The sequence below is a fragment of the Hibiscus syriacus genome, unplaced genomic scaffold (assembly GCF_006381635.1).
Source record: "Hibiscus syriacus cultivar Baekdansim isolate YM2019G1 unplaced genomic scaffold, ASM638163v2 tig00002840_pilon, whole genome shotgun sequence".
Classification (NCBI taxonomy): domain Eukaryota; kingdom Viridiplantae; phylum Streptophyta; class Magnoliopsida; order Malvales; family Malvaceae; genus Hibiscus; species Hibiscus syriacus.
In genome coordinates, this window is record NW_024061947.1 from 1,772,349 (window position 1) to 1,792,760 (window position 20,412).

Consider the following 20,412-nt stretch of genomic DNA (forward strand, 5'->3'; position numbering starts at 1 on the left):
TTGAGTTAGGTTGCATTGATATTGATGGCTAAATGGATGTCATGATTTTACTTAATTTGACTAGTTGTACTTTCCAATTGATTGATATCTTCATTTGGGTGATTGTTGTGAACTTGACTTGCATGGCTTTCTAGGATATGAGGAAGGACGAAGAAAGGTAAATGGAGTTTTTAATTTGTTTGATTGAAGCATGCTTGAGGACATGCAAGAGATAAGTGAGGAGGAATTTAATAAGTGTTTTAAATTGAAGATATTTACTTGTTAATTCTCTCATGTTGTTGATTTATTACTGCTGATTTGGTTATGTTTAACTTATTTTTGTGTAGGGGTTTATTTTCCAGAAACAACATTAAAAGGGAAGATTATGTAGTTTTTTTATTTTCTGGAAAATAAGCATGACCTAGGGCATGACGCGGTTTGGCGTGTCAGTTTCTAGAAGATCCAGTCAACAACAATTTCTAGAAGGTCTAGCTAGCATTAGTCTAGAAGATGAATGGGCAGAGATGAATTAGGAATTTAAATTTGAACTTGGAAACATTTTAGGATTTATCTTTAGATTATTTTTTAGATATTTTTATTTTGAATTTATCTTGTTCCATCTTTAGTGTTTCAGAAGACTACAAATACCCCATTTGGATATTTCTTGAGAAGGTACAATCTTTTCTTTTCTTTTTTATTTTTATAAAAGTTTTATCGGGTTTGTTATTTTACTTTCAACTTTTTAAGTTTTTACTTTGTTTTTTTGAAAATGCTAAGTATGATTTCTATCATACTTAGCTAAACTTTTAATTAACCGATGGATTAGCGATGACTCAATTCATTTGGTAAGAATTGAAAAGCATTTAATATCTTCGGATATCTTTCTTAATTCTCTACAAACTTAAATTAGCAATCGACCTTTCCTTTTAAAAATCTCATCACTTTCATTTCAAAAAGAGCTTGTTTGTAACATCCCAAACTATGGGTTAGTGACTTAATTGTAAAGTTTCAGAATTTGGTGATTAAAGTAGAAGAATGGGTTAGTTCAATGATTTATCTGGAAATAAATTATAAAAGATGTTAGTAATTATTAAAGGTATTAAAGGGCAAAAGGGTCATTTGACCAAGAGATGAATTAAATAATGTTATATATATATATGGATAAGGATGGGAGATTTTCAAGAAATCTCTTCTCTCTTTTCTTCTTCATTTTCTCTTCTTCACGTGAAAAACTCAAAGCAAAGGTGAGTTCTCTAATTTCTTGATTGTTTGTTGATTTTAAGCATGAGTTTTGATCCTTAGAGGATAACTAAGCTTAAGGAAAGCTTAAGTTATCTTAAACTCAAAAGATGAAGAAGTTATAAGAGATTTAAGAAAACGAGTTTTTATATGGAATCATGGAATAGAGTTGATAAGTTGAATTTTAAGTTGAATTTGACTTGTCATCTATGAGAATAAGAAGATAGAAGTGTTAGAATTGTATTTAGAACATATGGAAAATTAAGTATGATTCTTGAATTTCATATGAAGGATAGGATTTTGAAGTTATAGATGATTTTCATGGATATAAGTTAGTTTAAGTAATGGTAGTTGAGTTTAATGACATGGTAGGGGTTTAAAATAGAAGAATTGAATGAAAAATTGATGATTTTCGAGCTTAAAATATAATTTCTAGGTAGAGGGAACCGATACCCTATGAATGGGAATCGATTCCCCCTCTTGAACGAAAAATTCCAGTATGTTCAGGGGGTATCGATTCCCCAGGGGGGGTATTGATTCCCCCTAAATGAAAATATAGAATTTAATTCATTAAACCAGTTTAAGTTATTAACATAAAGTTTAAAGTTTAGACTTCTGATAGTTGTTTTGAAATGATATATTTATGTAGATATTGAGCCTAAACAAGTTCCGGAATAGTCAAAGGATTATAATCGAATCAAAGCAAGGCTAAGGTGAGTGCATCTTATTTTATAGAATTATATGGAAATTGGACTTGTGATAAGTCTATTTCCTATAGTTATAGTGCATGAAGTCTTGATTATAAGTATGTGAATGACATGAAATGTATGTATGCTTGATTATATGTGTTGACATGTTTTTGTATGTAATGATATGATGACAAGATATAAGATATGCAACAAGATATCTGTAATACATAAAAAGGTGATATAAGTTGTGTAATAAACCATGTGAATTGATATAAATATTTGGAGAATAAATAGAAAGGTGGGATAAAATAAGTAGTATTTACTTATAAGGTAAAAGGAGATTAGATGAACAGATAGTATTGATAGGTCACATAAGACTACATGTCCATCTTTTAATGTAATAAAAGTGTATATGTGAAATGACATGATAGGTGATAAAAATCGTGAGCCTATATGAATATGTGATATATGTGATGTATGGGAAACATATGAGAACAAGATATGACAATGATTTACATGTCATATGAACACCAGAGAAGTGTTATTTCCTATAATTATAGTACATGAAGTAATAAATTTAAATATGTAAATGACATGATTTTTATCATGTATGAATTCATGAGTAAAAACATGTGTGAATATGATTTGTATGCATTATGTCATGTGAACATAAGAGGGAAGAGCATAAATTATATGATATGAGATATATGAGAAAAGGTACATGTAATATGTGAATTATATGTTTATATGAATATGTGATATGATATGAGATTCATAAATACATGTTTATGAGATATATGTTTACACACACATATGGTATATGACAGAAGAGAATGAACATGTGATTATAAGATCAATAATTACACGTACATTTGGTACGCGATTGAAACGAAAAGATATATGTTCATAAGAGAAAGGATATGAATAAGTAAATTGACTGTTATAAATGATAATGCCCATGTTATATGATAAGAGAGCTAGTGGTATAGTTGGCATGCCAAGAGTTGAGGGTATACCTATGTTCTACGGAACATATGGACAAAATTACCTATGTCTTTCGAGACATATGGACAGTATACCTATGTTCTAAGGAACATATGGACAGTTTACCTAGGTTCTTCGGAACCTATGGACAGTTGCCGAGGATCTTTAAGACCTCTGGATAGTTACCGAGGTTCCTTGTGACCTCTGGATAGGTCCTTCGAGACATTGATCGAGCTGTGGTAACAGCATATGTGTGCACAACCTCAATGTACTCACATACCTTAGGTTCTCACTAGTGTACATGGGCTAATAAAGAGATTAAACAAACATACTGAATGTGATATGTATATGATGGGTTTATAAATGGTTATCAAAGGTAAATGGTTTGAAATGTGTTACATGAACCATATGATGTTTTGTGTATTTCTTAATGATAATGATAGAGATTATGATAATGATGGTATATGTTTATGTATGCTTTATGTTATATGAAATATTATATGTTTTATATGCCTCACTAAGTCAACGACTTAGCGTGTGATTATTTCACACGTAGGTTTTGAGAAGAGTAAAGAGTAATGCGGAGCAAGACATGTCAGTTCTCCTTACCAAATGACAGATCAGAAAATATATATACTGTATATAGAGTGTAGTTGGCATGTAGTCTAAAGATATAAATTGTATGAACTGTGATATATTTTATAAACGTTTTGAATAAGTTAAATGTTATAAAAGTTTTTAAATTACTCACTATTTTATACGAATAAATGTTTGAAAAGTCAATGTGACACTTCGGACTCGTATCTGGGTCGGATACGGGTTGGGGGTGTTACATTTAATGGTATCAGAGCTACGGTTTAGCCGATTCTAGGCTAAAAACGAAGTCGAAAGTGTTTTAAAAAGTGTACATGCCAACACAAAGTGAAAAATTTTCTGATCTGATAGGGTAAGGAGTGTGCTGTCTTGTTAATAGAGTTAAATTATTATGTTATATAAGATAAGTGAATACTGAGAATGAGTTATGATATATATATATGTTTATATAATATGATAGATGATATGTGAACATATACAAAAGACATATGTTATATGATATGAATTAAAGGATTATATGCACACGTGATATGTGATAGAAGTAATGATCTGAGCACATGAATATATGAGAGCTTCCAAAGTGAAGCACAAGGCGATAGACCTGAAGGTAATGGCATTCACCTGCCCTGGCCAGGCAGGGAGAAGAGCGAAAACCTCAGGGAATGCCTGTATAAGATTAGAGAATGATTCAGGATGTTGAATGATATTCCGATGTGTTTTTAATTGTATACTTCGTTAACTCATAGAATGAATGTATCGAAATAGTTAAAAGAGTTATGAGCACCCGATCTCAAGGGTGAATTTGAGGAAGGCTCTGTTGTTACAGACCTTTGGATATATGATATGAAGATAATGCTAGAAGATGTTCATTTCTCCATAGTGGAGAAATTAAACTGAGAAGTTTGTTATTATGTGGATAAGATGGAATATGGTGAACGAGTGTCACCATAAGGATGTTAAAAGATCAAGTGACGCGGTTATTGTTTGTAAAAGAGTTTGTATTCTAGATGGAAAGAGTTAGCATTGGCTAACCAGAGAATGTGATAAAAATGTACTGGAATTATAAGATTATAAGATATTGTCAGGATATGATAACCAAATATGAAATGAATCTGGATATGGTTATGTATCTTGATCATACAGATATGATGTAGGCAAAGAGATAAGCATTGGTATGTTTTAAAAAGTGACTTTAAAGAAAAAAATACAATACAAGAGATGATAAAGAATAAAGTTCGGTATAAGAAATAAGGATATCAAAGTTATGAGGATGCAATGAAGATTGTTACACAGAGATGAATATAGGTGATAAGACAAGAGTATGTGAACATGAAAGGAAAGATATGATTTGTGTATAAGGAATAAATAAAGGAAGAATGGAATAAAGAAATGAAAAAGGATTGAGGATCAAAGACGATAAAGGTTATATGGAATGTAGATAATAATTTTGATATATAAGTAAGAAAAGTATGTAAGGTTATATGAAGAGATTATGTGTATCGTAATACAGACAAGGATGAAAGAATGAATAAAAGTTTGGATTGTGGTGAATTAATTAGAAAATGAGGAAAGAAATCAATTGATTGATTTTTGATGTTGAGTGATAAGAATTGATGTTACTGTCTATAGGATAAGTAACATTATATGAATGAAATCAGAGTTATGAATTTGAAACAAAGGGATAGTATTGTGTATAAGGAAGAGTGTGGAGATGCTAAGGATTTGTACTTTAGAATGAAAGAGTTAGCGTTGACTAACAAGATTTTGTGATGAAATTGTATTGGATATAGTTGTATATTTTGATTACGTAAATGTGATATAGTGAATGAAGTGATGATTCGTATGGAAGTGTAAATGATAAGTTCGATATAGAAACACGAAAAGTGGGTAAGGTGATGTGAAAATATTGTTTGACTCCTTAAAGTATATGTATAATCACAATTGAAGAAGATTTAAAGTTGTGTTTTGGTCAAATGATGACGAAATACAAGTTTGGTATGGTTATAAGGTAATTAGAGAGTTATGAAGAAATAGATGGATTTATGATATAGAGTGAAGAGATGGATGTTACTGTCAACGTGATAAGTGACATTATATGGAATTTTAGAAAGGTCAAAGGAAAAATGCATAATCGAATGAGAGAAAAGACAATAATGGATTGGTATTACTGGTTATTGTTTATATGATAAGCAACAGAAGATGAATGTATAAACGAAAAAGATAGTTGGAAAACTAAAGGATTGAAAAGTAAGTTTCTGATGATGACAAGAAAGAATAAGTCAGGGAAGCAACATAAGAACATTAGAAGATATGTTCTTATCAAGATGTGCAGTGAAAATTTGAGGACGAATTTTCTTATAAGGAGGGGAGAGTTGTAACATCCCAAACTATGGGTTAGTGACTTAATTGTAAAGTTTCAGAATTTGGTGATTAAAGTAGAAGAATGGATTAGTTCAATGATTTATCTGGAAATAAATTCTAAAAAGATATTAGTAATTATAAAATGTATTAAAGGGCAAAAGGGTCATTTGACCAAGAGATGAATTAAATAATGTTATATATATATGGATAAGGATGGGAGATTTTCCAGAAATCTCTTCTCTCTTTTCTTCTTCATTTTCTCTTCTTCACGTGAAAAACTCAAAGCAAAGGTGAGTTCTCTAATTTCTTGATTGTTTGTTGATTTTAAGCATGAGTTTTGATCCTTAGAGGATAACTAAGCTTAAGGAAAGCTTAAGTTATCTTAAAATCAAAAAGATGAAGAAGTTATAAGAGATTTAAGAAAACGAGTTTTTATATGGAATCATGGAATAGAGTTGATAAGTTGAATTTTAAGTTGAATTTGACTTGTCATCTATGAGAATAAGAAGATAGAAGTGTTAGAATTGTATTTAGAACATATGGAAAATTAAGTATGATTCTTGAATTTCATATGAAGGATAAGATTTTGAAGTTATAGATGATTTTCATGGATATAAGTTAGTTTAAGTAATGGTAGTTGAGTTTAATGACATGGTAGGGGTTTAAAATAGAAGAATTGAATGAAAAATTGATGATTTTCGAGCTTAAAATATAATTTCTGGATAGAGGGAACCGATACCCTATGAATGGGAATCGATTCCCCCTCTTGAACGAAAAATTCAAGTATGTTCAGGGGGTATCGATTCCCCTGGGGGGGTATCGATTCCCCCCTAAATGAAAATATAGAATTTGATTCATTAAACCGGTTTAAGTTATTAACATAAAGTTTAAAGTTTAGGCTTCTGATAGTTGTTTTGAAATGATATATTTATGTAGATATTGAGCCTAAACAAGTTCCGGAATAGTCAAAGGATTATAATCGAATCAAAGCAAGGCTAAGGTGAGTGCATCTTATTTTATAGAATTATATGGAAATTGGACTTGTGATAAGTCTATTTCCTATAGTTATAGTGCATGAAGTCTTGATTATAAGTATGTGAATGACATGAAATGTATGTATGCTTGATTATATGTGTTGACATGTTTTTGTATGTAATGATATGATGACAAGATATAAGATATGCGACAAGATATCTGTAATACATAAAAAGGTGATATAAGTTGTGTAATAAACCATGTGAATTGATATAAATAATTTGGAGAATAAATAGAAAGGTGGGATAAAATAAGTAGTATTTACTTATAAGGTAAAAGGAGATTATATGAACAGATAGTATTGATAGGTCACATAAGACTACATGTCCATCTTTTAATGTAATAAAAGTGTATATGTGAAATGACATGATAGGTGATAAAAATCGTGAGCCTATATGAATATGTGATATATGTGATGTATGGGAAACATATGAGAACAAGATATGACAATGATTTACATGTCATATGAACACCAGAGAAGTGTTATTTCCTATAATTATAGTACATGAAGTAATAAATTTAAATATGTAAATGACATGATTTTTATCATGTATGAATTCATGAGTAAAAACATGTGTGAATATGATTTGTATGCATTATGTCATGTGAACATAAGAGTGCAGAACATAAATTATATGATATGAGATATATGAGAAAAAGTACATGTAATATGTGAATTATATGTTTATGTGAATATGTGATATGATATGAGATTCATAAATACATGTTTATGAGATATATGTTTACACACACATATGGTATGTGACAGAAGAGAATGAACATGTGATTATAAGATCAATGATTACACGTACATTTGGTACGCGATTGAAACGAAAAGATATATGTTCATAAGAGAAAGGATATGAATAAGTAAATTGACTGTTATAAATGATAATGCCCATGTTATATGATAAGAGAGCTAGTGGTATAGTTGGCATGCCAAGAGTTGAGGGTATACCTATGTTCTACGGAACATATGGACAGAATTACCTATGTCTTTCGAGACATATGGACAGTATACCTATGTTCTAAGGAATATATGGACAGTTTACCTAGGTTCTTCGGAACCTATGGACAGTTTCCGAGGATCTTTAAGACCTCTGGATAGTTACCGAGGTTCCTTGTGACCTTTGGATAGGTCCTTCGGGACATTGATCGAGCTGTGGTAACAGCATATGTGTGCACAACCTCAATGTACTCACATACCTTAGGTTCTCACTAGTGTACATGGGCTAATAAAGAGATTAAACAAACATACTGAATGTGATATGTTTATGATGGGTTTATAAATGGTTATCAAAGGTAAATGGTTTGAAATGTGTTACATGAACCATATGATGTTTTGTGTATTTCTTAATGATAATGATAGAGATTATGATAATGATGGTATATGTTTATGTATGCTTTATGTTATATGAAATATTATATGTTTTATATGCCTCACTAAGTCAAAGACTTAGCGTGTGATTGTTTCACACGTAGGTTTCGAGAAGAGTAAAGAGTAATGCGGAGCAAGACAGGTCAGTTCTCCTTACCAAATGTCAGATTAGAAAATATATATACTGTATATAGAGTGTAGTTGGCATGTAGTCTAAAGATATAAATTGTATGAACTCTGATATATTTTATAAACGTTTTGAATAAGTTAAATGTTATAAAAGTTTTTAAATTACTCACTATTTTATACGAATAAATGTTTGAAAAGTCAATGTGACACTTCGGACTCGTATCCGGGTCGGATACGGGTTGGGGGTGTTACATTGTTGGTATGAATGTTTTTCTAATTTACAATTGGAAGGAAGAATGCTGGTAGCATATTCGACTTCCTATGAACACACTTAGTGGTGGTACGCTAAGGGGAATTGAGATCGGTTCGATTCTCATTGCGTAGAACTATAATTTGCCATAATTGTAGAACTATATTTTGATATAACAATTTATGGAAAAATGTTTTTGGACTTGAATTGAATTTATTCGAAGTTTAAAAAGATTTAAAAAATAATTCAAAGTCCATTTAAAAGATGAATTGAGCAAAAATTACAAGTAGAACCAATATTGTTCTTTGTAGTATTGATACCACATGAATGGTATCGATACCCTACATGTAGTATCGATACCTTAGGAAAAGGTAGTACCGATACCATCAAGATAGTACTGATACTACCATGAAGGCTCAAAACATCGAATACAAAATGGGTACCGATACCATGCAAGGGTATTGATACCATAGTGCAAAGTAGTACCGATACCCCTTAGGCAGTATCGATACTACAAGGCTCCAACGGCTAGTTAAATTTGAAATTAACAAAGGTAGTACTGATACCCTATGAAGGAGTACCAATACTTCCTATTCTGGACAGTCTTATTTTGCAGAAAATTAATCCCCAACGGCTATATGCGACTTCAAACTCATTCCAACCTATAAAAACAAGTTGAGGACACTTGAAGAAGTAAAAGAGAACAACTATTCAAGCAATCAAACACAAGAGAAGAGTTTTTCATTCTTATTTCATCTTTCTCTTATAAATATTTTTGTTCTTGTGAGTTTAATTCTTGTAAACACCTACCTTAGAGAGGTTTTCTTGTTTTTATTTCATTTCATTGTAAAGGGGTTTTGGTTCTAACTAAGCCTGCTAAAAGCTAGGGAAAGGTTCTAGTTTAACCCGTGAAAAACTAGAAAGTTTGTAAAGGTTATCTCTTTGTCATGTAAAAAGAAAGAACAAATTAGTGAATTTGTTGAAAAATCCTTGGTTAGGAGCTAAGGTAATGGATGTAGACTTGGTTGAGAAGTCAAACCACTATAAATTATTGTGCAAATTTTCTATCTTTCAATCTCCTTACTCCCTAAACATAAAAACTGACCCGAACCCTCTTGGCGAACCCATTTGGTTATCGATTCGAGCTTCCGTAAATCCCAGCAATTGGTATCGGAGCTTGACTCGTTATAAGGCTTCACATCCTTGAGACGATCCTTAAAGAAGCTCTACCGATTCCAGACGCAACCGACAAAGAAATGGCTTCAACCTCCGGTGTCTATTATATTGAAGAATCACACATTCTAGATTCACAACAGGTAAACAAGGCACACTTCTTCAATGGAGCAAATTATGCCCATTGGAAGAATAAGATGATGTTCTTTATTTGAGCCTACGATCTAGGAGCTTGGAACTTAATCATGAAGGGTTACTCCACTCCACCCGGTGAGATAGATGATTGGGATTATTGGAGTAATGAAGAGAAGAAAAAGTTCCAGCATAATGCCAAGGCTATACACATTCTCTTTTGTGCTTTAGGCCCAGATGAATATGGAAGAATCTCATCTTGTTCCAGTGGCAAAAAGATTCTGGATAAGCTCCAAGTCACTCATGAAGGAACCGACGAAGTGAGAGAAACAAAGATAAGTCTTCTCAACCATAGCTACGAGAACTTCAAGATGAAACCCAATGAAGACATCAAAGCTATGCAGATATATTTTCCGTGATTGTCAACGGTCTCAAGGGATTTGGAGAAGTAATCCCTAATGAGAAGCTTATAAAAAAGATGATCTACTCTCTTCCACAGTCGTGGCAATCAAAGAATACGGCTATTAATGAAGCTAGAGACCTAAAGTATCTCACTCTCGATGAACTAATTGGTTCTCTTCTCACTCATGAGATGATGTTAAAGAAATAAGAAAAAGGTGAAGAAAAGAAAAAGAAGAAGAAGAAAGTGGTAGGCATTGCCTTCAAATCCACCAATGAAAGCTATCATGATTCAAGTGATGAGGTGGATGAAGACGATGATGAACAAGAAGATGAGATGGCCAAGCTCTTCAAAGATTTAAAGAGATTCATGACTTCAAAGGAAGTGAAACATGAATCAACCAAGAAGAAGAGTCCCCCGGTGTGCTTCAATTGTCAAAGAACGGGGCATGTCAAGTATGATTATCCCCTTCTAAGAAAGAAGGGATCATCTAAGAAGAAGACATTTGTTACAACTTGGAGTGATGAAGATGACTCCAACGATGATGAAGAAGTAGTTAATCTATGCCTCATGGCAAACAAAGAAGAATATGAGGTATCTTCTAACTCAAGTGAATTAAATTTATGTTCTTTTGATGAGTTACAAGATGCTTATAATGTGTTGTATTTGGGATATGAGATCATGAATTCCAAATATAATAAATTAATTTCAAAACTTAAAAATGAAAATGATTTGGTTTTGAAAGTAAAAGTTGATTTTGAAAATCAAAATGAAATTTTACAAAATGATTTAGAGCTTTCAAAAGTCAAAATTAATGATTTAGAAAAAGAAAATTTTGATTTAAAAGTTAAGATTGAAAGCTTAACAAAAGAAAAAGAATTAATTTCTAAAAATAACACATTTGTTTTAAAAAATGGCAAAATGCTCACATTGTCTTAATCATGGTCATATGGAACATACTTTTCCTTTGAAGAAAGGAAAACGTTTTAAAATTAGACAAGTATGGGTTCCTAAGGGAACAAGGGGCATTGAAACTAATGTCCAAGGATCCAAAGAAATTTGGATACCAAAATCCAAATAAATGTCTCTTATAGGTGTATGGAAGCAATGGTGATGAAAGTGAAGATATTGAAAGGCTCTAGCCACACATGAAAAAAGAATGGGTAACCTCTAAGCTTAATGCTTTTAATTTTGTTTATTTGGTTGCTCATTTTGTTTAAGCATGCATGAGTGTTGATTTTAAATGATTATGTTTTGATTATCATCTCATGTATGTTAAAAAGATGTTATGATGATCATTTTAAATTTTTAATGATTTTTTGATAGTTTTTAGTTCATCGTAATAAATTTTGGTCAAAATTGGTTTTAAATGCAAATGATATCTCTCTAACAATTAATATCAATTTTTCAAATGCTTTGATTTTATAACTTTTAATTTTTGACCTAAATTTGAATTTTTATGCATTTGGTTTAAATGAAAATGATATCTCTCTAACAATTGATATCAAAATTTTCAAATGCATAACATTTTTTGGAAAACTTTATGCATATGCACTTAACTTCAATAATTGGTATTGCATAAAGTATTTTAGACTTTGATATATTGAATTTCATGTGCTACTAACATGTTTGTTATTCTTTGTTGAAATTGAATTTTGTTTAAGTGTCAAGTTTTTAAAGCTAAATTTTGTTTGGAAATGCACTTATTGAGGGGGAGCTTTGATTTTTCAAATGATATTTTAAATATTAAATTTATCACTTACTCTCCAAAATTATTTTGAACTTTTAAAGATAATTATTTTTTATATAACAAAAAGGGGGAGAAGTATGGTTTGAAAAATTCAATTTCTTAATGAAAAAAAGGGGGAGCTGAACATTTTCATATATTTTCCAACTATTGGTATCTTTTTCATTAATGAAAAATATTTTATTAAGGGAGAGTTTTGCCAAAAACAAATTTTCAAATGTTTTGTTATATCAAAAAGGAGGAGATTGTAGAACTATATTTTGATATAACAATTTATGGCAAAATGTTTTTGGACTTGGATTAATTTTTTTTCAAAGTTTTAAAAGATTTCAAAAATAATTCAAAGTCCATTTAAAAGATGAATTAAGAAACAAATACAAGTAGTACTGATATTGTTCTTTGAAGTATCGATACCACATTAATGGGTATCGATACCCTACATATAGTATCGATACCTTAGGCAAAGGTAGTACCGATACCATCAAGGTAGTATCGATACTACCATGAAGGCTCAAAACATCGAATGCAAAATGGGTACCGATACCATGCAAGGGTATTGATACCATAGTGCAAAGTAGTACCGATACCCCTTAGGTAGTATCGATACTACAAGACTCCAACAGTTAGCAACGGCTAGTTAAATTTGAAATTAACAAAGGTAGTACGTATACCCTATGAAAGAGTATCGATACTTCTTATTCTGGACAATATTATTTTGTAGAAAATTAATCCTCAACGGCTCCAAAACATCCCTAACGACTATATACGACTTCAAACTCATTCCAACCTATAATAACAAGCTGAGGACACTTGAAGAAGTAAAAGAGAACAACTATCCTAGGAATCAAACACAAGAGAAGAGTTTTTCATTCTTATTTCATCTTTCTCTTGTAAATATTTATGTTCTTGTGAGCTTAATTCTTGTAAATACCTACCTTAGAGAGGTTTTTTGTTACATTTCCTTTCATTGTAAAGGGGTTTTGGTTCTAGCTAAGCCTGCTAAAAGCTAGGGAAAGGTTCTAGTTTAACCCGTGAAAAACTAGGGAGTTTGTAAAGGTTATCTCTTTGTCCTGTAAAAAGAATGAACAAATTAGTGAATTTGTTAGAAAATCCTTGGTAAGGAGCTAAGGTAGTGGATGTAGACTTGGTTGAGAAGTCGAACCACTATAAATTGTTGTGTAAATTTTCTATCTTTTAATCTCCTTACTCCCTAAACACAAAAACCGACTCGACCCCTCTTGGTGAACCCTTTCGATTGTCGATTCGAGCTTCCGGAAATCCCAACACATTGAGATAACATAACCCGAGTCAGGATTTTCCAACGCTTAAATTTGTTTTGGTGCTAACAGCGGTGGCCGTAGTTAGTCCAAGCAATGATTGATTTCCAAATATGGACTTAGGAATTTTGGTTTACCGGAGAGAAAAGTGAGTTGCAAGGATTGGGCCTTGTAGACTGTAACCAACATGAATCTCGAAGTAAAATCCATATCGATGATCAAAATGACTTGAGGTAATGCATAGTTTGAGGCTATTTTTCATAATTATTGTTTTCAAATATTTACTTTTATTATTATTTTCATTTACTTGTTCATTTTATTTAGTTTTTACATTACCAAACCCCTTTTTTTCTTTTTTACTTATAGTTTTCTTAGATCAGGATCAACACAATATGACATTGGAAATTTCTAAATCTTTGTGGATCAACCATTTCTTCTCTATACTACGTTTTATTTTATTTTATTTGAGAAAAAACAAAATGTATTTGACAATTACGATGCTTGTCATTGCTGTATTGTAGATGGAGGCATTTCACCCTCTACCATGATAGAGGCAGAGGGGGGCCTTAGCAGAAGGTTCACAGACGTACGGAGTAAATGGGGATCGAGCTTGGGCATGATGTTGCTGAAGATGTCACCGTCGACAAGTGGAGAACTCGGATGGTAGTGCATATGTTATATACATGGGAAAAACAACGTTTGATATTTCTGGGAGCTTGTAGACCATCAGATTAGTGTTTAGATCTAACGGTTGAGATCCTCTAAAGGCGGCGACGGCTAGGGTTTTACAAACTCTAGTTTTCTTGTGCTTGATCTGGATTGTAGATCAAAGTTGGATCCAATAATCCAGGATGGGCTGCGCGGATTCTTCTATAAGGTTATTAAAAACCCTAACTACTCCTTGATCTAGACCGTTGATGGGATCCATGTCATACTATCATTAATTAGTGACTCTAGAGAAAGGTCTAAAAACCTTAGTTGTTTCATGGGTCAATACGCATGGGCTTCTATCGGACCTTCAAGCCGATTGGATCAACAACTTTATAATTTTGGACTTGTACTTTGGGTTTAAAATAAATACTCTTGGAACTTTGTATTTGATTCTTAATCCATTTTTGGGTCTACATAAACAAATAAATATATGTTAATACTCGCTTTTTTATTTATAACTTAATATGTATATTTTATATGTATTTAATTACTCTGTATTTACTACCGACGTATGCATGAATATAAGTACTCTAAATTTAATATTTATAGTCATCGAAACTTATAATATATATATATATATATATATATATATATATATATATACAACAAAAGGGACATTAACACTATAACTAATATTTGATCGTGAACAAAAATGAAATTGTAGAAATATTTATAATTAAAACCCCTAAAGTGAAATAAATAAGTTATAATGGAAATAACTAACACTAACAATTGAGATGACAATTAAAATAACGATTATAATTAAAATGATGAAATCCAGTATGAATTTCGGACTAAATATGGTGTCTATAGTATCAAGCATAATTTTTCATAAGCCTTAAGAAAGAAAAAAAATGCATAAATGATTTATTGGAAAGTAGTGTGATAAGTATTAAATTGCATGTATGGGATTGGTTCTATGAAGACTTGGTACTTAAACGTGGTAGTGCACCACCTCTCTTTCATAGAAACCTACATGGCGCATTGTTCATTACTATGGTCATTATTCTAATTTATAAAATGTTATGATGTATTAAGAACTCCTTAAACTTAGTGTAGAAGTTAAAAGAGTAGAGATTGATTTGGTAGAGTAGAATATAAAATTTAGTCATAGTAAATAAATATGTGATAGTCTCTTTATGGCTAGTATGTTGAATGATGTGAATGAGAAATTGATAGAAACTAGTTCTACTAAAAGTTGGTTGTAGCTATTAAATCTCTTTGAGTTCTTTTCATAAGTAAAGAAAAGAAAATAGATTGTAAAGAAAAGAAAAGAGATTGTCGATCTCAGGAGTTGTGTTGAAATCTCTCGTAGTAAACTTGAGATAATTTTTCTTTTGTTAGGGAAAGTTGAAAACTTCTCATAATATTCATAATTTTCTAAACGCTTATTATGAAGAACTATGATAAATTAAAATTTCTTTTGAGTGAACATTCATAAATCACTACTGATGAGATATAAGGAATTTCATAATCATTTGAGACTATGTATACTAATCTTAATGGTTAGTTATGTCTCAAGATTTTGAGAATATAATCATGTGTAAACAAGATTTGAGTTTGTTAAAGCATAATTTTATGGTTAAAACTCATAAAAAACTTTACTTTAATATGATTGGGTATATGTGTAAAAGAATTTATTTACAAGTTGTTTAAGAAACTTATGGATTTATTTTTATCCTAAAAATGTTCGAAATGTGGGAGTTTCTTAAAATGATTATTAAACTCAAAAAGGAAGCTTTGATCCTCTTACTAAGGTTAAAGTTGAAAATGGTTCTTGATTCATCGAAGGGGATAGGTCTAAAGCCTGCTGGTTGAGGAATTCATGGTAGATACCCAACTTAGTTATCTAAGTTCAATGTGGTTAAACGAAGTCATGGAAAGAGTCATAGTACACATTTCTACCTACCTATCCCTATGACGAATAATGTACATGCACAGGATAAACTTAAATATTGCTTTTAATAAATTCATAGTCCAGTCTTTGGGTGATCTTAATGAGAAAGACTTGATAAATTTACCGATTTTCATTGAAATATCTACTCTTAATAAGTTCATAATCAAGTTTTGTGTGGGTAAGCCTTATTGTAAAGGACTAGATGAACTTGCCTCTTGAGAGGATGAGTTTTCTTGAACTCTTAATGAGTTTAATCACAAGAGTTTGGGTGATGCTATTTTAGAAGGACTTATTGAATTCACCGATTAATGAGGATGAATATTTATTCTTAATTATTTATTATCCTAGAGTTTAGGTGATTCATTTAATATGAACTTGAAGAAATTCATCTTCCTATGTGAGGATGAGTTGTTGTAAAAGATCTTAGCTATTTTATAGCTCGATTTCGGGTGGTTTATATTAAAATAAACATGAAGAAATAACCTAGTACGTGAGAAGGACTAGCCACCTTCTATGAAAAGTGTTAGGCCATTTTTCTAGTACACATGCTAGAATCTTAAGGAAAGAGGTAAGTTCAAGATTCGTTCACTTATCTAAGAGAAGAATTACTAATTATCATTATGTATTAGTTCAAGATATGTTCACTAGTGCTTAAACAATTAATTTCGCTATTGCTCTTCTTGTGTTTTAGCTTCAAATTTCTCATTTTTACAAAAAAAAAATCTTTTGTACCAGTGGAGGAATGTTGGTACTACAAAGATTTCACATTGGGTATGAATCATTTGACATGGTCCGATTCGATTTGTATGTGTTTCCTTTTAGAAAAGATCCTCCAAGTAGAATATTATTTATCATAGTTTATTTTACTGTTTATAGTTGTTATAAAATATTTAATATAGTTAATAGTCATTAGAATAATGTTTATGACAATTAATTATTTTGTAATTGATACTGGATCTTTTATCATTTTACCACTATATTAAGTCTATAAATGGATGTTTATTATTCCATTTCATATGGCACTTCAAGAGAAATTTCTCTAATCCCATAAGCAAATGTCATTTACTTTGAAACTCTCTTTGGTTTTCATAAACCTACTTGGAGGGTTGTTTTGAGTTTTAAGAGAATATTAGTACTACCAAAGTTCACTCCATCTTTCGGGTGTACGGAATTTAGAGAGTCGTGCTAATCTTGGGGGATCATTCATCCATTGTAGAAATTACACACATCGGGACGAAATCGCTTCTAAGGCATTGATTATTACTACGATATGGTTACCGTTCTGATTGGTTATTTTGTTTCTATATTTTTCAGTCAATGTTAATGTCTCGTTTTACACCAATCAACGTTTCCAACATGGGAAAGATGGTTTTATGGGGAGTGAATGGTTTGGCTTTGAACATGGAAAAATGTAGCAAAAAACTAACCAAATCAACCAGTGTGATCAATACATGCCGGAGAATTTATCTTTATGTTGTGGGTTACCTAAATAACGTTTCCAAATGTTCCAAGTCTTTTAATCAGATGTAGGTCAATACAACACATGTAAGCGTAGGAAAGATTATTAAATAAAACACATGTAAGAGCATATTATTATAATTCCTATGAATGCTTCTTTCTTGATTGAATCATATGACTAATAGCATGCTGGACTAGGTAATATGAATAATTTTTATATTGGAAAAAAAGATATCTTAAACTAATCTCTAGTAATAATAATTGTCTGCAAGATGTAAAATTTTTCCTGAAATCTAACAGACTAAGAAAATATGTGCTCCAACACATAGAAATAAAGTATCAAATAGATAATTTATCGAGATATAGTAGAGTTTACTTATTTAGAAACAAAGACGAAGCCTTTGACGTGTTTCTTATGTATAAAATAGAAGTACTAAATTAATTAAATAAAAAAATTAAAAGAGTTAGATCAGATAGAAAAGGTGAAAATTTTGTGCTTAACGACTATAGTGAAAAAGAAGGCATAGTACACGAAGTCATTCTTTCTTATTCACGAGTCTAATGAAATATCAGAAATAAAAAAATAGAACATCAAAAAGAAATCAGAATTGTATGCTTGTCTCTTCTAATGCTCTTAAAAAACTTTGGGGTGAAGCTATTTTATCTGCATATCATTTATAAAATTGAATCCCTCATAAAAAAAACAAACTAGTAAAGCACCTTATGAATTACGGAAAAGTTATTCCGTTAACCTAAAATATTTGAAAGTGTGGGGTTTCATATAGGTTTCTTGTTGTAAAAAGCAGCATACTTGATAAAAATAAATAAAATTGTTGAAATAAAAATACTGAGTTTTTTTAGCATGTTTTTCCTCTAAAGATTGATTTGATTTCACATGCACATATTATTCGATTTGAATGTGATCATAAATATGTGGAGATTATTGTAAATGAAAGGCTTAATAGTCAAAAAGGTGCTCAATGTATGTCTCTTTTTCCATTTTAGTACCTAATTTTCCGGTCCAATTTGAGACGAACGTTTCATTCCGTAACTCACTTTGATGTTTGGTCGTGATAGACAGATAATTTGGGACTTTAAATGCCACCTGACATGGGTATAATAGTCAAAAATGAATTTTGTAATTAAAATAATAACAAATTAATTAATTGAATTTTTTAAAAAAAAAACTATTTACCTTTAACCCTAAGTAATTTTTCCTACCCTCATTACTCATCTTCTTAATTTGAATAACCTAAAAATATCAATATGGTTAATAGTTAATAAAAATAATAATTTAATCAACATGCACATAAAAATGTCAATATAGTAATTTTCATTACCCTTATTACTCATCTTTTTAATTTGAATAACCTAAAAATATCAATATGGTTAATAGTTAATAAACAAAATAATTTAATCAACATGCACCTAAAAATATCAATATAGTTAATATTTAACAAACAAAATAATTTAATCAACATGCAATAAAATAAACAAAATATCAATATTTTAACAGTTAATAAACACCACCAGAAGCACCAAAAGTTAATAAACAACACCAAATGCATCAAATAACCAAATAACCAACGTGCATTATATCTTTCATTAACCAATACTTTAATCAAATATTTTACTATTTTTAGGAAGAAAAAAAGAATCTGAACAAGGAGACAAAAATTGTCTTTCTTGATCAAATTCAGAATCAACTGCACCAAAATCACCAAAAGTGCTTCAACTTTATGTATCCTTCAAAAGTCTCACTGTCAAAGTAAAAATATTTTACTAACTATTAAACTCCAAGTAATCAACATCATTTACTTACCATTAAAATCAAATCTTTACTGATCAAAGGGAACATAATCAACAGCAGTCAACTATATGTATCCTTTAATAGTCACACTGTCAATGGGTTTGATAGAAAACCAAAAAGAATTCGATTAGATTTGTAACATCATCTACTTAACATCCTTTAATACAAATCAAACATAAACTTCATTTTTAGACTTACTTTTCAACTTTACCTTCACAAACTCTTTCACTTCTTCGACGGTTCTTCTTCCCTTAATATGTGCCAATGGATTTGATAGAAAACGAAAAAAGAATCGATTAGGGTAGTAACAAATCTCGCATTCCTCAATTGTGATGATAAACAACAATTATTAGGGTTCAGGGAAAATTTTCAGAGGGAAGAGACTCATGAGGAAGAGAATGAAGGGAAGAGAGGAAAAATTACTTAGGGTTAAAGGTAAAAATGTTTTTTTCTTTTTTTCAATTTTAATTATTTATTATTTTAATTATAAAATTTGTTTTTTACTATTATACCCATGGCAGGTGGCGTTTAACGGCCCGTCACGACCAGACACCAAAGTGAGTTACGGAATAAAACGTTCATCCCAAATTGGACCGAAAAAAATATTAGGCATACATTGGGCACCTTTTTAACTATTAACGCTAAATGAAATATATTTTAAAAGAATTTCATGATTTTAAAAATGATTTAATTCGATCATTACATAAAATGATCCTCTAAGTTATTGCCAATGAATCTTATAATTCTATTTCAAAAGAAATATCATAATCTAACCGAAGAACATATATGGTAACTCTCGTATCTTATCCACATTACAAATATTTTAATTAACTTTGATTGATTTACTATTATAATATTTGAATTCTTTTTCCCTTTTTGTGTCATGTTTGGTACTATTTATCTCCATTTTTAAAATCATCCCAAAAAGTATTTTTGCTTTCTATCATCTCCACATCCCTCTTTGAGTTGAGTATTCATATATATTTGTTCTTCCTATTTCCTGCTATATATGTACAAGTGTTTGTTGAATCTTGAACATACACGCATTCTGACGATATATACTTAAAAATAATATTTTGTATACACCTCAAATTAGGGGTCAGCATTCGTTCGAGTTGAATCGAGTCAAGTCAAAAAAAATTGAGTTATTCGAGCTAACGAGTCATATT